Source organism: Drosophila takahashii, chromosome 3L (genome assembly GCF_030179915.1).
Source record: "Drosophila takahashii strain IR98-3 E-12201 chromosome 3L, DtakHiC1v2, whole genome shotgun sequence".
Taxonomy (NCBI): Eukaryota; Metazoa; Arthropoda; class Insecta; order Diptera; family Drosophilidae; genus Drosophila; species Drosophila takahashii.
Window position 1 is genome coordinate 23,395,139 of NC_091680.1, and position 17,169 is coordinate 23,412,307.

Sequence of the window (17,169 nt, forward strand, 5' to 3'; positions counted from 1 at the left end):
ACAATAACAACTGTAATAATGCCGCAGACAACGCAACATCCAGCAGCAACAACCACGGCAGCCACTACAATGTAATCAACAACGCCACATGCGACGCTCGTCCTCCAGGAGGAGGAGGTTTGCTGGGCGGCAAAGTGGCTGCCTGGCCATTCAAGGGTTAAGATTGCACTCAGATAATTTCCATGAAAAATTGGATCGCAGCTTTTTTTTCGATTCAATATACAAACCTATAGGATGTTCGAAAATATCAATTTAATAATACCATTTCGTTTTCGACGTATCGGTTACCTTTAAAAAGTAAAAAGTTCATTTTATCCAGTAATATAGAATAAATCGAGCATTTTAAATTTACTTTTCAAGTAGAATCTTTTAAATTAAATCTTTCTCCACCATTTTAAAAAAATCGTGTAAATAAAAAAAAATTATAAAATTATTAACAATAATTTTATTAAAATATATTAAAATTAGTTAGAATTTTATTGCATTCAAAAGAAATTGTATGCAGTTAGGAATTTTTTTCTAGTGTCGTATACGACTGCATCCTCGTGTGTTGTGGGCGTAGTAGACACAACTTTTGCCAAATATCCGATGAAAATTCGAGTTGCCTTGGCGATTTTGATGAATTCCTCAATAAACACAATCACATAGATATGCATGTGTGCAGGCATGTTCATATGCATGTGCGATTCAGTTTATAGTTGCAAGTTGGAACTGCAGTCAGAGTTTATTGCAGCTGTGGCAAGTATCGCTTTGTGGGGATGAATGGCATGTAAGCTTGTTGTGGTTGCAATAAAAGTCTTCACTCGGTCCTATAACGGGAAATGTGTTTTGGCATTTTGGTAAACGAATTAAGCATATTGGATGCTAGTTTTGACGAATATTGGGGGGAATATCGAGAATATTTGTACGAGAGTTTGTGTAATGTCTATCAAGATCCTAACAGTCGTAAGTGGGACTATTAATCCATTTGTAAAATATTATTATGTTATTATCGAGATCCGTTAATAAGGGCAGATCTTTTAACAGTTTTTCGAGTCTTTTCTCGTATTTTGAAAAACCTACTGCAATTTTTTAAAATTTGTTCTACTAGCTTAAAATTGAAAATTAAAGAAATCTCCTCGAATAGCATATAATTTTAATGATATAGCAATGATTTCGAACTTATTCACTTTCAGAAAACAATTTTAGTATAATCTTCTTATTTATTAACAATTATCACTCAGAAGATTTGCATTTTTATTTAAAAAAGCCATCTGAATGCGAGGAAAAAAATAGCGTTATCTTCAAGTACATTACACTTGCTTTTCAATTTGAGCCAACACACATTTTGTTTATTTATCTTGGCACCCTTTGTTGCTGTTATTTGTAGCTGCTGCTCCTCCGGTAATTTCTGTTGTTATGCGGAAAGTTTTTGCGAGCTCGCTAGGGGTTGGGGGTTGCAATTCGTTTTAAAAACCCGAAACCAAAAACAATTTCATTAGCATAGATTACGAGTCATTCAGACAAAACAACGGCTTGCATTTCAAATGAACTTTAAAAACAGACTGACGCCCAGGACACCACGAGACCAGGACACCAGACCCATCCTTGCCCCTTGGTATGCCGTCTGTTGTGCAGTTCAATGGAAGGAAACATGGCTGTGCAAGTTGCCTTTGCTCCCCCAACTGCAATGACGGTTCCATCGAGTCTACTATTTTTTGGTGTAAAAATTTCTAAATTGTACATTCATTGCATTTGCATTTTACAAGTAAATCCCCAACTGCCAATCTAATGCATGTTGCAAACGCTTCCCAGACTCGATTCCTTTCGTCTGTCTATTTGTTTGTAGCCAGCCAAGCGTCTAACCATTCGTCCATGAACCCGATCCCAGTTTCGGGGCCCGGCGGCACCCAATGTGGCCCCCGATCCTCGACCTTTCGGTCGTGTCCATGCCGGCGCTTTTGTGTAAAACACTAAAAAGCCTGCACTACCCCTCGTATTTCGCTACCCAACTCCGCTGCAGCTTCAACTTTGAACCAACACGAGGCTGAGAGCTGCCCAAAAAACATAATAAAAGCTCAAAATGCAGCCAGGAGAAGGACGAGTGCCAGGACGAGCCCCGGACAACTTTTCCCCCCGAAAATCACAGAATCAACTTACACTGCAGTCCATTGCGGGCAACGCAGCTCCATCTCCATCTCCAGCTCCAACTCCATCTGCAGTTCTGTTTCTGTTGTTGTCCCTACATCGTTAGCTGCATTGAAGTTTGTCCTGCCCCCGGACCACCCATCCCCAGGCCCCCTGAGGCTGCTCCGTTCCCGGACCCGGCGTTCGAATTGCTTTTTGTGAGCATGAATAGATAAATGCGCTGAGCAGTAGCACCAACTGGTAGGTGTCGGATCCCAGCCCCTGCCCCGCTCGCCTCCTCCAGCCGGCTTTACCCTGAGTTCCTCCCAGGCCTCGGATCGTCTGTGCGAAATTTGAAAACCACAAACTTTTTGATTCACTGTGAAAAATATTAGAGTTCGCTAGAACAGTGTACTTTTTAAAAATGTTCGACACTATATATGGGAACTGGAAATGAACTCCTGAAAAATAAAACCAGGTTTTAAATGTCATTATTGACTAAATAAGGTTGAATTGTTAGAGAATTTTCTAACCTTATTTGTCATTAAAGACTTACATGTTCTACCTGGAAAAACTAAGATTCCAGCAACCTTATCATAAGCAAATATGTATATTTATTAAATATTATTTAAGGGGTCTTCTCTAATGTCCAAAAACAACTAGTCGAAACAATCGACTGAAATAGTTTTGCAGCTCTTCTATTAAAGTAAACAAGAATTACAAATACTAAATAATTTAAACTGCTATTTTCTATCATGTCAGTAAAAGCCAAATTACATTGTAATTTTTATTTTTAGGAAAATTGCCACACTAAATATTCATTTTATAAAAAAAACTTATTCTAACTAAATAGTGGTAATCGGGGCTAAAGCCATTATTCTTGTTTCTCTTAAATCCATTTCCGATCCAGCACAATCTTATTATATTTCCAACTTTCTTGCAGTGCTGGAGTTTTCACTTCGCTGAGTCGAGGGGTGGCGGAGTTGTGCGGAGGTGTCTGAAGATGTCCATCGCAACTGTCGAATTTTATTTATTTCGCTAAGGCCAAAAGCTCACAATAGAAACGTTAATGGCAACGTCCGACCCCAGGCAGGGATCCATGGGCGTCCGTAACAGAGCTTCCGTTTGTTCCTTAAGGCGGTACACCAACCCAGTTGCTCCCACCCTGCTGGACCGCCCATTACCACCTTGTGGATGGATGTATAGTATAATGGAAGGTGCGGGATGCATGTGTGTGGTGTGCCCTGTTCTCCACACAAAAGAATTGCCAAAGTTTTGGTTCTTGTTTCTAGGAGCATGTGTGTGCGTGTGCCATGTAAATGTTAATGCCTTGTGCCCTGCTCACCTACAACGTACCGCTGGCCCGAGGGGGTGGCCCAGGTGGGTGCTTGGGTGGCTGGGCGGCTGGGTGCCGGAGCAGCGTTTTATCACGTGTCAGCAGCAGCATTGACGTTGACTTGGCTCGTCGCCTGGCGCACGCCCCTTGGCAGGATCTGAAACTGGGGCCATCCCCAGGTGGAGATGGAGATGGACACGTGAGGAATGAGCCAGCTCATGTAAATCACAGTGGGAAATGCCACGATTTTTCGTCAGCTTGATGACAAAGGGGTTTTTACAAATCATCTGGCGTTTTCTTTCATTCTTTTTCCGGTGCGGAAAAATGTGGAAATTTGACCAAATAATTAACTTTAAAAGAAATGACAAAGCATAAAACCAGTATATCTGTGCTACAACGTATAAATTAGGTGAAGTTTTAATAAGGGTGTTAATTTTAGTAGTTTAATATGTAGTTAGTAGCTTAGTTTAATAACACTATGCAACATCTAAAATTTACCTCGAGGGATGCTTTATTTTTGAATTTGTTACGAATTTCCAAGTTAAACAGTATTTTTCAAAAAGTTCTCCGACGCAAGGATTCTTATCACAAGGACCTCAAGGTTCGAAAAATGCTGAGACTGGCCAACTTTCTGGAGGTCTCAGTGGCAAACGGATTCATGGTTTGTTTTGATGTTACAATTTTTTAAAAGACACACTCTTTATCTTTCAAACCCCATACTTAGAATAATTTTAGGATTTTTTTTAAGGGAGAAACAGATTCTAGAAAACATATATGTTATAGACTATAGTCAAAAAACATAAAAGCATACAGCTGCGGTCAAAATAGTAGTAGTGTTCCCGCCCTGTATTTGCATATCCTGTTGGAACAAATACAATTATAGGTTAATGCTGCTGGGTTCAAACATAACTCAACGGAGGAAAGATCTTGCAAGACCAAGCTTAAATATCATTGCGAATTTTACGAAGTAAAATGTGAATTAAATAATTTTAGAAAGCATAATAAAGGAAACATCGAATTTGTTTAACCCGATCGGGAAACGTTGATCAGTGCCGTTTTAAATCTTGACAATTAAATATGGTTAAGAAAGTTTTAAGCTTCTGAACAAAGATAACTAACGGTAATGAAATAGCAGAAAGGATGAACATAGCTTGTATAGCGATGCTATTTAATGTATAAAGGTCAGCTGCTTTTCTATTTAGCACCTTTTTAACTAGCAAGGAGTAGATTACACAAAACATTAGTAGAGGTTATACTGTGCCTGCTCGTTTTACCTAAAGGACACCGAAAGGATCTGCAGCAAGGAGAAACGTAAGTGACTTGTTAAGTAAAATTTTTGATGATACTTTATGTTAAAGCATGCAATAATTGGATATGAGGTCAGTTGGGGTAATGGGTATCTGGCAGTCGGAGTACTATTCTTTGTTGTTCTTTGTGTCAGCCAGCAAGTGACCTTTTGAACCTATAGACTAGCAAACCAAAATCAGAGAAGGACCTGGAGCAACGTATCGTTACGCTAAACGTAAGGTGACGTGACGAGGACATTAAAAGCAGAAATACTTGGAGGGGGCGCCAGGAGATTTCCCCACCGCAGTGGCTTTTTTGCCATTGAGGTGCAAAGTTTACCTCATTAATTCATTAATCAATGTGTCTGCACCCTGGCCCTTGTCTGTGTGCGTGGAGGTGGGATTTGGTAGGTGGGAGTTGGGAAGTGCGTGTGAGCAAGTGCGTCTGCTTTGTTTTGGCACTTTTGGACGAGCAGCACCTGTACATAATGGCCTTTGTTCTACGCCTCGACGTTGGGCGGTCTTCCCACCCCCCACCGAAATTTGTGGGCGGACCAGCTGCTTACGTCTCGTTGCACACCCAAAAATAGGAGTGGGTGGTGGGGGGTCATGACTCGACTCGACTGCGAAAACTCGAATGAAGATTTATGCTTTGCTCCAGTTACCATTCACCATTAGCCGTAGAGCCACCTCCTCTTCCCGCTTTTCGTCAATCATCTCCGTTTGCTAGTTTCGTTCTCGTTTTCGATTTCGATTTCATGGCTTTTACACGCGCTTTTGGCCAGAGAAGGCGAGGAAAACTAGAGCGAAATTTATGCAACTCACTTCCGTGGGAACTAAAAAGCCATTTACGCAATACAACAGCACAAAAACCTAATTTCCTGCCCCATTCTGGCCAGTCCGCTTTTCCCCCGAAAGTCATCTCCTCCGTGACCCGCAACATATGCCGAAGATCATTAACTTTCCGGGGGGCTGAAGGTGCGGAGTGGGTGGCAAATGGGGTGCGGCGAAACGATGGCTGGCTAGATATACTGCAATTTCGTTGCAACACCTGCGAACTGCTTAAGTTTTACCAAAAGCTTCGCCAGTTATGGCCATGGCAATAAGCTTCCTTCTGCTCCTGCTCCTGCTTCCACCGCTTGCATTCTGCCCCCGACGTTGTAATCCAAAAGATTTCGCCCTTTATGAGCCTGTTTGGGCATCAGTGGGCTGCTGTGAGCCAGTGCATCAGTATCAATGGGTGTGCTGCAGGCGCATAACACTTAAGCAACATAGCAGCGGGCCAAGAAGACATAAAAGTCCAGCCGACAAAGTAACCAAAGTGGCGAGCCTGGACTTCAATCGAGCCAAACGGATGGGGATGCGGGCGCACAAGGCTAATTTTAATTTCAGTTTTATTTTCTAATGTTTTCCTAACGCTACAAGTTGATAACTTATAGTTCGATAGTAGGTTGGTGGATTCCCAATACGACTTGGCCTTCAATTAAGACCAAATTAGCAAAGAGCTTTGTGTAGCAACGGGTTTTTTGCTAGAAAAATATATAAAGTTCTCAGAAAGTTGATAGGCTTCAATACTTCATAATGACTCAATTTTAAAGTTCTTTCTTGCTATTATTATAATTAAAATATTTGAAACAGTAATTTGTATATTAAAGTGAGCTGAACGTGATAATAAAAGTATAAATTTGATGTTGTTTTTGTAGAATAATGTTAAATCAAGTGTTTCGGAAAATACCTTATTTATATAAACAAAAACTAAATTAAAATAAAAAATTAATTAAAAAATTAAAAAGTTCTAACTACATTTAAGGCTTTAGACACATTTGGTCGCCTGGGTGTACTTGAGGAAGTTGAAAAATAGGGAGAGAAGCTCTAGGTGTGTGTGCTTTGCTTAAGATCATTTACGGCAGAATTATGCATATTTTTATTACACTCGACTTGCATAAATTCAAGCATTATTGCACTTTACGACCAGCTGCTGTCCTAGAGCCACACACACCCCCTCACAGGTGACTGGCATGCAATGTCGGAATCAAAAGCCACAGACGGACATAAAGGGACCCGGTGAATCGAGGATAGGGAAGGGGAGAGCCCTCGTCATCGGACATGGAAGGCATAGATTTTTGCATGCCTTGCTCTGTCACCGAGGTGTCCCTGCTGCAGCTGTCCTGGCTGCACTTAAATACCGAGCCCCCTTCGTCCTTAGGAAGTCCTTGCACAGGACTTTTGTCGAAAATTTCTGTCATTCGGCAGGCCCTACTCCGCCCCTCTCGCCAATGCCAATGATGTTTGGCAGGCTGCTTTGAAATTTAGATTTTTATGACTTCTACGGGGGAGGATGGATGCTGATGCCGATGATGAGAGTGCCGAAATTGGCTTTCGTCTATTAGAAATGCACAGTTCGGCATTATTTGCGAAATAAACTGTGGAAATATGCTAAAATTTCGGCTTGTAAATGCACAGGTATTCTTGGGAGTGCCACCGTAAAAAGGGTTAATGGCCATAGAAATGCGAAGCTTGTCAGCAGGAATTGCTGGGGAAATTATTGAAATTCTTTTAGGTGTTGTTTGCCCGGGTCCGTCCTGTTGATATTGCCACTCGAATCGGATGTGACAGCATTTTACTTTTTATTTCTATTCCTGCTGCATAATTTCCACCCTTTTCAGCCCCCTGCTAAGTGTTGGTTTACAAATGTGGCACGCTTTTAGGCTCGCATTATGCCAAGTGTTTGAGTGAGTTTCGAGTGTCGGATTCGAATATCCTGGCCCACAAACACAAGCACCCACCAATGGGCTACCAACTTGTGCGGCTGCAAAGTTGCCGTGCCAACTTCATCAAGGGATCGAAAGGTGTTAGGCAAATGAGATGTGATAGTTTGCGGAGTGTTAACGAGGAAGCTCCGGGTGTTTAGGGGAGCTACACACAAAAAAAAAACTATGTAAAATCAACATAAAAAAATAGTAGTTCACTATTTTCTGAATTTTTTATGCATTTTGTTGTTTTATTTTTTTGGTCATTGAATTTTTCGTGTATTTTGTTTCGATTCCCAGCGGAGGCAAAAAACCTGATTTGTAAGTTTAGGTATCTGTGAAATGTACATACGTGTCTACAAATAACTTTCAAATAAATTAATATAACAAATTGAACTACAAATAACAAGAAAGGAAGATAGATATATACCCTTGCAGATAAAGTAAATACTTATAGCTTAATGCTCACTCGGTGCAGTTCCAGGGATTCCAGATTCAGCGTGCATTTTTAAATTTTGTTTTTAAGTTGTCAAAAATCAAAACGCCTACTTCCTACAAAGTTACAATGAATTTTCTTATATTTGTTTGAATATTCCTACGGGAGCCTTAAGATACAGTGGTCCGATCCGGCTCGCTCCGACATATGTACTACCTGCCATAGAAAGAGCTTTCAAGAAAGTTTCATCGGCTTTAAAACTGAGAGACTAGTTCGCATAGAAACGGACAGACGGACATGGCTACTCGGCTATTGGTGCTGATCAAGAATATATATACTTTATGTGGTCAGAAACGTTTTCTTCACTGCGTTGCAAACATCTGACTGAAATTATAATACCCCCTGCAAGGGTTTAAAAATAATTTAAAAAAACAATAATTTTTTCGGGTATAATACTATTTTGTAGGTCATCTACTATTTTATAGGTAATCTACTTTTTTTTGGGCATTTTCTATTTTTATGGGTTGGCGCAGTTAAATGGTTGATTTTACATAGTTATACCCGTTACTCGTAGAGTAAAAGGGTATACTAGATTCGTGCAAAAGTATGTAACAGCTAGAAGGAAGCGTTTCCGACCCCATAAAGTATATATATTCTAGATCAGGGTCACTAGCCGAGTCGATCTAGCCATGTCCGTCTGTCCGTCTGTCTGTCTGTCTGTCTGTCTGTCTGTCCGTCTGTCCGTCTGTATGAACGCTGAGATCTCAGAAACTACAAAAGCTAGAAGGTTGAGATTTCCCACACATATTCTTTGGCTTCCTACGCAGCGCAAGTTTATTTTAGCCGAGCGCCACGCCCCCTCTAACGCCCACAATCGCCCACTAACGATTTTAAAATGGGTCCTGCGCCCACATCTTTAAAGATTTCCGAGAAGTATAAATGCAATTTTGTTGTGTATATTTATACCTATCGAAATGTAGAAGACATTTTTCAAATCGGACCATTCATTAAAAAGTTATACGCAATCAAAAATTATATATCTATCTCCCTCGCACTCCCTTTAGCTTAGTTACGATTATTAGTCGGGACACCAACCCGACACAGCGTTCGCACTCCCTTTAGCTGAGTGACGGGTATTAGATAGTCGGGACAACAACCCGACTATAGCGTTCTCTCTTGTTTTTTTTTTGTGTGTAGGAGATTGGGGATTGGAGACGGGAGTGTGAGGCCTCTGTCGGGTGAAGCAGGCTCCTCTGGCCTTCCAAATCAATCGAATAGCATTTAAATTCCTTTATCAACTCTAATTTAATGCTCGCCACAACGCTTTCGATTGGCCCGAGCTCATTAAGTATACGCACTGATGGCAATTTGCCAAGCCAACACATAACTCTTGTTTCCTCCGTCCGGGGGGAATTTGTTGTTTTGTTCACATAATTCCATTGAAAACCATTTTTATGCAATCGAATATTGCTTTCGTGAAAAAATTAAAACATTGCTTAATGATCACAAAAAGTTGGGGATAAAATGGCAAGCGATTGCAGATTATATATTGCAAATAATGACACGCCCCGACCAACGCCGCCAGCCTGAGCTTAAATCCCTGGCACATTAAACGCTTTTTAATTCGATTTTTTACGATTTTTATTCCGCCGTTGTTTGTTTGCGTCTTTGAGGCTATTTTATTATTTGTTGCTGCCGCCGCTGCCGATGTTGAAAATCATTGTCCTGCCATTGAAAATAATTTAATATGCAAATTATTATAAATGCGCATCACTTTGCAGAGTAATTTTAATAACTGCAACTGTCGAGCCAAAGCAAAAGCGGCAAAAAAGGACTTAAACAGATTTCACACAGGGCCAAAACCGACCGCAATCGATGAATCGCCCCGGCTGGAGAGGCGTGCAGAATAAATAAATAAATAAATAAAACAACAAACCCGTTCAGCACTCGAAATTTGAGCTGTTTATATCGATGCATATATACACAACTTTTTATGCACTTTAACGATAATTGTTTAAATACTCTCAGGGCTTGGTCAAAAAGTTGACAAACTCTCTGTCGCACTGGCTCACTCCGGTTATTCCTCTTTGTTTGTTGACACAGTTTAAGTGGCCATGGCAAATGTGCAAATGCGTATTTTAAATGGTTAATTAATAGAAATAGTTTATGAGCTGAAAAGCGAGATTGCCCTGGGCAGTCTGGCTAAATGATGAAATGCGACAGGCCTTGACGTGTGTACTGATATGCAGAATATATTTAATGGATATATCATATATTTCACATACACGTTTGTGTTGTATTTATTGAGACGTAGGTATGTAACAGCTACAAGGTAGGTATACTTTCTTGATGAGGTCCGTAGTTTGTTTCATAGTTTTATTTCTATCAGAATACAATTTTACCGAATGGTATTGAAAAACAAATCAAAATTTCAAAAGTGGTCGTTAGACATACATATTTTACCGTTATGGACGTTTATAGGCGTTAGATGGGTGGTGGAAATCTTTTTTTAAAGATCAATCGTATTGACGAAATAATATATTTGTGTCCTTTACGCCTCCTTCACTACGTTGGAATTGTGATATATTTACAAATAAATATTTATCTTACTTTTATTGTGTTCACCCTTGCTGAAATGATTATTGGTCCTGAATGTTTATTGATAGTACCAGGCGGAACACTTTAAATGTGCTAGGAAATTAAATTCTTTATTTTCGTGCTGCTTGTGTCGTTTTTGCTTTACTTTACAGACGGTCAGTAAAAAACGGAAAACTCGGATACCAAAAATCAGTGCAGTGCCTTGAAGAACAAACTAAATTCTTTGCTATCCTCTCAAAAGATTTGGCAGAGCAATCTTTTGAAGTGCAAGCAAAGAGACAGATGTCCCCGCAAAGGTTCAGATGGCATTTACAATATTACCATTTGCGGTATTTTGGCATTGGCACCCTGTAATCAATCCAGTTTCTGCTGAAAATATTAGAGTCGTCAAAACGTTTCTGATTTACCATCTATCCACTCGATGCACAATGTACTTCGAATATATACTTACCTATATACCACGAATCTTAATATTGTAAGTGCCATCTGGACTTTCGCGGGGACACATGTCTCTTTGTTTGCACTTCAAAAAATAACTTTGCAAGGCCATACTACTTTGGTTTTCAGGGCACTGCACTGATTTCCGGTATCCGTGTTGTCTGTTTTTCCCTAATCGTCTGAAAAGTAAAGCAAAAGCGAAACAAGTAGCACGAAAATATAAAATTTCATTTCGTAGCACCTTTGAAGTATTCTACAATCTACTTTACTCCAAACTGAGCTAAACATTTTCACGCTAGTTCCATTATTACCGCAAATTTTACTTAGTTCCGCTTAGTATTTAATTAATTTAAAGTAGGGTTAAAACTCTGATTTCCCATACGATTTCAAGGTTTTAAACCAAATTTTCGATTATTCGCGAAACAAGCGAGTTTTCAAAGTGTCGAAAAGAAATGTCTTTTATCTCAATTTGCTTGACACTGAGAAAAGACAAATTTTTAGCTAAGAATTTTCGTTAGGATAAAACGTAAAAAACAAATCCTATTTAAATAATTTTATATAATACTTTTTCTTAAAAAAAGCGGTTTACACTTTACATAAAATATAGCCTCCTTGTTAAATTCTGGGTTAATTTTTCACAGGACTTAACTTTAAAATGAACTCTCCCTTTGACAACTATCGCTCTCACATTTTGGCTTGGCGTGTGTTTGCACACTGCCACGCCCAGCGGTGTGTAAGGCACGCGCCTTCCATGCGGCACAACTGCAAACCCCCCCGCAAACCCTTCGGTGCTGGCCTCCCCCTGGCAATGTGTTTGCGCTTTAATTGAATATAAATGTAAATTAATGATGCAAAAATAATTTTTGCTTCGAGGCTTACCTCGCTTTTACCCGCTTTCCTGTATCGCTTGTTTATATTAAAGTATGCGCGTACGTGTGTGCGAAGTCGCCAAACTCGCTGTTTTTGTTGCTGCATTTTGTAAACATTTTCATTTGGCAGCGTTTTCAGCTTTTACAGGCAGTTATGTAATTAATTTGCATTTAACTAAATTTGCATAAATAAATACGTAGGAATTTAAGTGGGTATAATCTACCTATACATTAATATATATGTACGAATAGTTGTATCCCTGTAGACGCCACAAATATCCATTTTAAATTCAAAGTGCTTGCAAAAATAACTTTTGTTTAATAATTGCATTTTTCCCAAGATCGAGGCGAGACAATAAAACACACTTTAATTTCTATATATATATATATATTTAATATATATTTTATTTTATTGTTTGTTTTTGTTTTTTCGGTTTTCATCATTTGTTGTTATAGTAAAAGTTGCTTAGCTTGCGGTTTTAGTATATTACAAAATTATTTTAGTGAATAACCTAAAAACATTCATAGAGAGTAGTGGTTGTAGTAGTCGGAACTTAGCTCACAATCAAACAATGTAGTTCACAATAGATAAATGATGTTCGTCCGCCTGTCCTTTTGTTCTCCTCACTCTGCTTCCTGTTCTCATTATCAATTAGTTCGGTATCAAAAATGTCTGGTGTGTAACTGTGTCAGAGTGTGGCTGTACGTGAGTGTTGATTTGGCTGTGAGAGTAGAGGCAACCGCTTGCATTTTATCCTTAGACAGATTGAGGTTAGGTTGAGCTCAGTTTGAGGTTAGGTATAACTGAAAATGTGCTTGGGCCAGGTGACGGCGACTGAAGAACGCTTAAGGAAAGCCCGTTTAGGGATTTTCTGGCATTTAGGAGGTATTAACTGTGGTTTTCTGCTGTCCTCTTACTCAAGTACAGTTGCCTCCGTTCTCGCAGAGCTCGATTCTGTTGTTTATAGCTTATGATCAAGTGGTGTTATCCTTTTATCGGGGTTTATATTAAGTTTCTTCGTCTCTGGTGTTTGACTTATACGTTTTTTCGGGGGAGTGACTTTACGTTTTTTATGGGATCTGCTTTGGGATTCTGTGTGGTTGGATTTAGCTATATTTATTCGTACGTTACGATATTTATATGTTTGTATGCATATGTATATGTATCTATGTGGGCCTGTTTGTATGTATGTATTCCGTTTCATGCAGGACTTATACACAAATACTGATGATGTTTCTAAGATGCCGGCTATGTTAGTTCTCATTGATTGATGTATGGTATGTATGCTTCTTCCTTCACTTCTTTTTGCTCCAGTGTCCTCGTATTCAATATGCAACTTTGCTACTATGGCTAACGACAATGCAACTACAATTTTTGGGGGTTTTCTAACGACACATTTAAATACTTTTTGCAAAACTGCTCTACTTTAAAATAGTTTTTGTTTTATGTTTTAATCATATGCAATTCGATTTCTGCCTCCTTTAACCGTCTTTAACTTGCCTATTGCTTGCCCCCTGTTCCTGTTCCCATTTCCGTTTCCTTTTCCGTTCCCGTTTCCAAATCCGATCTGTCTTCGATCGATTCACTTCCGTTTCCGCCAATAGGCTGCCCAAAAAAGTATGCTACACGTTTCCTTCATCGATCGTCAACTATGCCTTACGGTTATCGTTTGCCTAGAGTTAGAGTATTTTTTAGCCTACCCTCTCGATCTTCCTATTGATAGCTACGCGTTTTCTCATTATTGCTTTTACTTTTACGTTACTTTTCATATACTCGTATATATCTATTAATATTAGTTATCCTGGGGGTCCCCCTCTGCAAATCTCATCGTCCGTTCAGGGTTTCTTTCGCTTTGAAAAAATCAAGGTACACACTAAAAATAGTTAGGTTTTGTTTTATCGCTTTAGGTAGGTTGTGTTTTGTTTTGGTTTCACGTCTCTCTCTCCGCTTCCACCTTCATTCACTTTTTTGCCATCCGCAAAATAAAAACTTTCAATAGAGGGCCTAAGAACCTATACACATATCATGATGCTACTAACATTCTACATTGTTCTCTGGGTGTGCGGGTGTGTGTCCTGTGTGTTTGCTACTTTGCCACTTTGACAGCCCCGGCCTCCAATCTGGGTCCCACTGGAGCTCCTTCGCCTGGTTCTCGAGATGGCTTTGAGTGGATGAACAAAAGGTGTCTTTGAGGCGTCTGCAGAACGGGGAAGCAAGTTAATCGAGCTAATTGGGTCAGTTTTAAAAACTTATTAGTTTCCTGAATGGAGTCCTCCGCTTCAGCTTTCTCTGCGCCAACAAAGGACCAAAGTCAGAGTGGGCCAAAGCAGAGCGAAAAAATGTTAAATGCTTGTAGACGGATAGAAGATAGAGCCAAGTGGACTTGGCCGACAAAGCATTGAGCCAGCAGTGCCTGAGAACGGCCAAAGCCGAAGGGGAACAGATAGAATTTAAAGCTCTGCTCTGCATTCGAAATTTTCTGCTCTGGACTTTTCCAGTCGTGCCAGGAAAAGTTTGGCCAAGAAGCCCGATTCATTGGCTTAATCTGCATAGACTTTCGGTCAGGTTGTTGCAGCTCTTTATCAGCTTATATCCCCAAGACACCTTTGTCCATACCTCCGGTTTCGTCTCTGAATATATTTTGCTCTCCAGCACATTTGTGTGTTTCTGTTTTTAGCTTTAGTTAGATTATTTTAGTTTAGCTTTCATTTAGTTCCCCTTTATTACGCTTTCTATATGTAGTTTTTGAAACTATTTTCCGACTTTTTTATCGTTTCTATCGCAAGTACATTTTCCAAAACCGTTTTTGTTGTTTGCATTTAATTAAATTATATGAATACATTTCCCTCTGTTTTTGTGTGTGACTTGGTGTGTTCTGTGTTCTGTGTCTGCTGGCCAGTTGGCGAAACTAATTTCCAATTGGCGAGCCAAAGAAGGAATGTTTTCGTTTTAGTTTCCTTCCGCTGGCCTTTGTAATTGTGCGCCTTGTTTTTGCCCGCCTTCCCCTCCTTGGCTTTTTCCCGGGCAAGAAGTTTAATTAATGTGCCCAACAAAGGTAAAAAAAGAGGCAAAGCAAAAAGTGGCCAGGTTGCTATGACAAAGGACAAAGCGGGCGAATCGAAAGCCAAAACTATGAGAACGATGTCGGTTGCTCATCGCTCCTAATTAGACCTAGTTGGGGCTGCCAGCACGGCTGAAGGCGCTGGCATTCAACTGGAAGGGATGGTTATGAGGATGGGGCTTCAGGGATTCGGGGAGGGGTCCATTAAAAAGTTGGCCGACAAGTGGGAAAACCTCAAAAACAGGATGGCCCATATATAAAGGCCGCGCCTCTGGCTGCACCAAAGTTTCACTTTTTTCCGCTAACAGGGTTAAAGTTTTGTCAGTATGAGTGCGGGTGTGTGTGTGTGTGAGGCAAACTTTTAATAGTTTAGCGCAAAAAAGTATTTCCATTTTCATGTTGCTTGTTGTTTAAATGTTATTTTGATTGTTTCAACTTTGCATTTGCTTTCTGCTTACGCCAACTTGTCACTAATCTTAGTTACAGCAGTTATCCTAAAATATATATGATTTGTATATATAGCATGCGATCGATCACTTTCGATCGCTTCAAATGGGGCTTATCATCATTCGCTCTCTTTCTTTTGGTATAAAAATTGGGTTTCTTGTTATCGCTTCATGCTTTGCTTTATTTGCTTTTTATTTCGTTTCTTTTCTGTTTTGTATAAAATACTCACATTCACATTTACAACTACGAACCACGTAACTACTTATAGATGTATGGTATTGTATATATAGACTTTATAGTTATAGTTATCGTATGTGTATATATAAATTTACTTTATATTTATGTCGTATGTATATGGTATATTTTTACTACTTCGAGCAGATCTTGGCGGCGCCGTCGTACATTCCTAAATGTCCTCTAACTGTCTATCCGTATTTAATATAGAACCTAGTGAGACATCCAATCCTACGCCTAGAGCTGATCGAGAGCCGTACCTAATCACACACCCTGTATAATGCTTCAACTCCGCCCCCGCCGATTCCCTCTCCGTGGCCTGCAATTCCGCATTTAGTTTCCCGTTCTCCGTCCGCTAGAGTATATTTACAACTTAGGTCTAGAAAAGTTATAGCCTATCGTGCTAAACGTAGAGATATTAGTAGAGCGACAGCGAGTAAGAAAGAGAGGAGGCAACACTTTGAGTGTACAGAATATTTATGCTTCTTTTCCTTGATTTCGTTTTGTAGTTGAAAGAGCAGGTAGATTTGCATTAGGTAACTGAATGAAACTTAGGACAAAGCGCGAGTGTAGTGTCGTCAGAGTAGGTTAACAAAAAAAACACGAGATATTTGCAAGATGCAGTTATAGATTCATCGTTATCCCATCTAAATTTATTTCTTAGCCATCGCATTTCCCATTAATTAATTTGCGTTCCTAGTCTTTTGCAAAACAGAGTAAATTCATCCAAGTCTTTTCTAAAAATTACGTTAAACTAAATCCTAAACCTTTCATTTCGCATCTGTCTCTCTCGATTTGCTTCTTAAATGGACGTATAAAGTTTATGCATGCTTGTGTCGTGTTTTGTTGATTGAGTGGTGTATTTATGATTTTTCCGCTCGAACTTAGTTCCTCCTAGTAGCTCGGACTAAACTTAACTGGGGGGAGGGATAAAGGGCCTGATGCGCGTTCCTCCACTTGCCACTTGATGCCTTTTCCCTTCTACGATTGTTTCTTGCAATGCCCAACAAAACCCACCAGACGCTCAAGCTTTACATAAGTCAGACCCTATATGTATACATAGATATCTAAATATAGGTGTATGGTTTATATCCGTTATGGTAGAAGGAATGACTGCTCTATATATATGTGTAGTCATGGTGTATATCTATAATATCTGTATCTTTTACAATTTCGCATTTTGTATATTTAATAACGACAACAACAACTAATTATTGCTTTTCGGTTTTTTTCTCGACATTTTTGCTTGTTTTTTTGTTTAGACATTTGTTTTTTTTGTTTTTTTTTTCCGCTTAGACTACTTAAAAAAATCATTAATAATTTACTAAAACTCTAGAACAAAATCAACAAAACTGTGGAGGGAGGAGCTTAAATAAATGGGCGTTGGGGACCAGCAGGTGTGGGGGGAGGGGCGGAGGGTTTTGGGGACGGGAAAAGCTGTTATACGCTAGCTTATTATGAATATTTCATGTTTTCCTCTTTGCCGCATTTTCATTCTGCTTCTATTTGTATCTGTAGTAGGATTAAGAGATGTCATTTGTAGTTAGAGAGCTGTAGTTGAGTTGCGTTCGCTATTTCAGTACTCTATGCTTTTTGTTTTTCACTGA

General features: G+C 39.6%; 1 long non-coding RNA gene across 6 annotated transcripts; it reads right to left on the bottom strand.

Annotated features, from left to right (window-relative positions):
• Positions 1–794: 794 nt before the first annotated feature.
• Positions 795–11,453, bottom strand: LOC108062183 (uncharacterized). Of its 6 annotated transcripts, none has more exons than XR_011418663.1 (3): positions 10,964–11,236; positions 9,851–10,881; positions 795–809 (listed from the first exon to the last, which is right to left on the bottom strand). It is a non-coding gene; the product is annotated as an uncharacterized lncRNA (long non-coding RNA). The 6 variants fall into 6 exon arrangements; XR_011418661.1 differs by lacking the exon at positions 795–809 and adding an exon at positions 9,625–9,639; XR_011418660.1 differs by lacking the exon at positions 795–809 and having other exon boundaries at positions 10,282–10,296; positions 10,369–10,881; positions 10,964–11,234.
• Positions 11,454–17,169: the final 5,716 nt, after the last annotated feature.